Raw genomic sequence first — 3,436 nt, forward strand, 5'->3', positions numbered from 1 at the left:
TAATTAAGAAACTTTTGATTCCAGTGGCCATGAATATAGTGCGCGAGTTGTAGGCATGCTTCAGTAATATTCTGTACTTTATAGGGGGTGAGACAAAGTGACCTAAAGCGAGGGTCACAAGCTAGCAGAGCCATGTCTTTGGTAATTGCCAGCTCTTCACTTAAGAGATCAATTTGTTGTTGTATCACATTAATTGCTGGTGAAGATGCTGATTGATAAGGGACTGAGTGTGAAAGGTAGAGGAGGTTTTGGATACGGCCTCATTGAGTGTCTCCACAGTAGTGGAGGATTGGGTGATAGCCACCTCAGTGGTTGCGGCTGAACCTAATGCAAGGATGATGGCTGAGATGAGAGCGGCAGTGACCCCAAAATCCCGTTTTAAGCGGGGGGCTTGTGACAAGGCTGTCTGCTCTATAAGGGTGACAGCATAGAAGTGGGTTGCATTGGTGACTGGAACCCAAAGGGCCATGGGTTCACGTGTAAAGAGAACTATGTGAGCTGGATGGTTCCAGCAGGCCACCAGTACACAGGTGGTGCTGGTATCGGAGCAGTTAAGTTGTCCCCGAGGGTCAGAGGTAACATTGCCTAGCAATAAGGCAAATGGGGGCCACACGCAAATGGGAGTAGGGGGCCAGGATGTCGTGTGATCAATGGACGTAAGGATTTTGTTTTTGGCACAAGTAGAGGGATTGGTATTAGTGTAAGTGCCGTTGGAAAGCTGAAGGCCCTGCTGTGCCAGTAATGGCCTCATGTCCATGCAGGTGTGCAGACCACAAAGGTCCCAGTTACTGAGTATTGATTCACGGTTGGTATGGGAGATCTTAATGCTGCAGGGATAGGTAGGGGCCAGTTGTCTCCAAGATCCTAGGGGGTGATTAGAGGGGGAGTGGCTGAAGCGGAAAAAGGGAGGGATGGCATGGTTGGGCTTAGGGTGGCATCTCTGCTACGTTATAGGGAGTGTGCGGAAAAAGGATGCAAGGGAGTGTGCATGTGGGCAGTTGGGGAGTGGTGGGCGTAGAATGACAGGGCAAAATGGGGGTGGAGGGGTGGCGGTCCCCTCCACCTCTCCTGTTATTATTGTCCCCAGTGCAGCGAGGACCGAGGTTACATTGGTGTTGTTGAAGGTATGAGAAAGGCCCTGGAGTTTAAGCATGTACTGAGGAGGCACTGCCAGCATAATCTTGGATGGTCAGGTTGAACAGCCCAATGCATGAGGATGCATTGTTGGTAGTGAAGCATAGAGCATTATTTAGGGGCCAGGAGCCATTGAGTGATTCCCAGGAAGTAACTGGGTCCATAGTGAGGAGGCCAAGCATAGAATTAGTTGAATAGAGGGTGGGGTAGGCTGGGGAATGAAGCAATAAGGGCAAGAGTATAGGTGGGGAGGGGACCAAGGCCCAGAGATCATGGGCCATGGCAGGGGCAGGAAAGAGCAAACAATTATCCAGATAGCGGTGAGGTCTCTGGGTCCTGGGAGTCCCATTGGTCAGTTGCTGGTCTCACATCTCTTCTTGGAACCCATACTGGCTTTTTTTTCTGTCTGAGGAAGCACACAAGCATAGCCTCACCCTCTTGTTAACAAGGGGGTGGGCAGTTGCCATTGACATGTTACGGGGTCCTTCCATCTCACTAGTGGCAGGGGTATAGGCCTAGGTATGGTAGCCCAGTGTTTATAGGCTGGGCTCAACACATTTTCATCGAAGGACAGGAAATTAATGCTGAATAGAGCTTCAATTAGAGCCAGGTGCACGTCCCTTTTAGACTTAGGGATAGCAAATTTTTGTAATGTTTCTTTGAGGGTCCTATTTGCCCGCTCCACAATGGTTTGTCCCTGTGGATTATAAGGGATGCCAAGGGAGTGGCTAATTTTCCATGTTGACAGAAATGATTGGAATTGTAGAGAGGTGTAAGCTGGCCCATTATCAGTTTTTAGGGTCCATGGCACTCCCATTACCAGCATTGCTGATTTGACCGCCTTAATGGCATGTGAGGCCTTTTCACCAGTTTGAGTGATGGCAAAAAGAAAGGAGGAGTAGGTGTCAACAATGGCATGGACATACTTAAGATTACCAAAGGAGTTGTAATGGGTGACATCCATTTGCCAGAGGGCATTGGGTAGGAGACCACGTGGAGACCACATGGGTTAACTCCATATCGATTGAGGGGGCCTAAGGAAGCAAGGCCCTCTCATGTAATACAAGATATGCTCAGATGTTTGCATTGAGAGATGGGTAGGTTGGGTAGAAGGCGGACTGTGAGGAGAAAGGTGAAATTGTTGGTGTAAGGGTCTGGCTTGTTCTAGTAGAGGAATCTCTACAGACATAATAAGTTTATCTACTTTGTCATTTTCCTTTGCCAAGATCCCAGGGAGCTTGGTGTGTGATCTTATATGGGAGATGTGCCAGGGCCATTGTCTGTTAGCTAAGATAATCTGGAGAGCTCTCATCGTTCTAGTGATGGGATCCTTGTGACCTTTTACCCGAGCAAAGGGAAGACATCTGAGGGCCTGAACTGCATACTGGCCATTGGAGAATATATTGAGCGGCTCAGTCTGGCAGACTTGGAAGATTTTTAACAAGGCCAGGAGCTCCCCCAACTGGACAGAGCTGGGATTAGCTTGTACATAACAGATGTCATCCTTTCCCTTGCACTCAATGACAACGCCATAACGGGACTTATTGGCATCAGAGAAGGCTAGCGTGGCTAAAGGTAGGGGTTTTTTGCAGGGAAAAGCGTGTGGCTGAGTGGTGATTTCCAAACTCTGTGGGACTACTCCCTGATGTTAGCCGAAGGCTCTTAGTCCTTTGAATGGACTCTGCTGCCTGCCTGGGTGTAGACAAAGACCCCCTATCTATACATCTTTCTAATGCAAAACCTGGTCATGCAAGGACCAGTTAACTGCTCTTAGAGCGGGTCTCCAGTTCTCTGAAATGTGTGGTCAGGCTTACACTGTGGACTAGTGAGGAACTCCCTGCAGCCTTTGGTCCCAGGAATGTTCCCCTAGGAATCATAGTTTCACCCCTTTCCTTTTCTATTTTGAACAACACCCCTAGAAACCCCAAAGTTCTGTAGTACAGGGATTTTCACACTCATTTCACATCAACTCCTAAAATAACAAACTTCCTTATCTGTTTTGTTTTATTGCCTCCAGGGCACTCAGGCTCAAGCTAAACCAGTTAGGTGAGAACTTAAATTGACCTGCCCCAGAAGAAAAAGGCACTCAGGCTCAAAGTGAACTGATTGGGTGAGAATTTAAATCAGCCTTCCCCATTATGTAAACAAATACAAAAACAAGGGATTTAAAGCAGTGGATGACTGTGGAGCACTTAAAGAATTAAAGGTGGCTTGTGCCATAGACAAATGTAAAAAAAGATTTTAAAAGCCATTTTTTTCCATAAAATTTTCTCGGGGAAGGAGCTCATCCGAGAGGACCTCC

Source organism: Nannospalax galili, unplaced genomic scaffold, assembly GCF_000622305.1.
Source record: "Nannospalax galili isolate Female #2095 unplaced genomic scaffold, S.galili_v1.0 scaffold18, whole genome shotgun sequence".
In the NCBI taxonomy this organism is placed as follows: Eukaryota; Metazoa; Chordata; class Mammalia; order Rodentia; family Spalacidae; genus Nannospalax; species Nannospalax galili.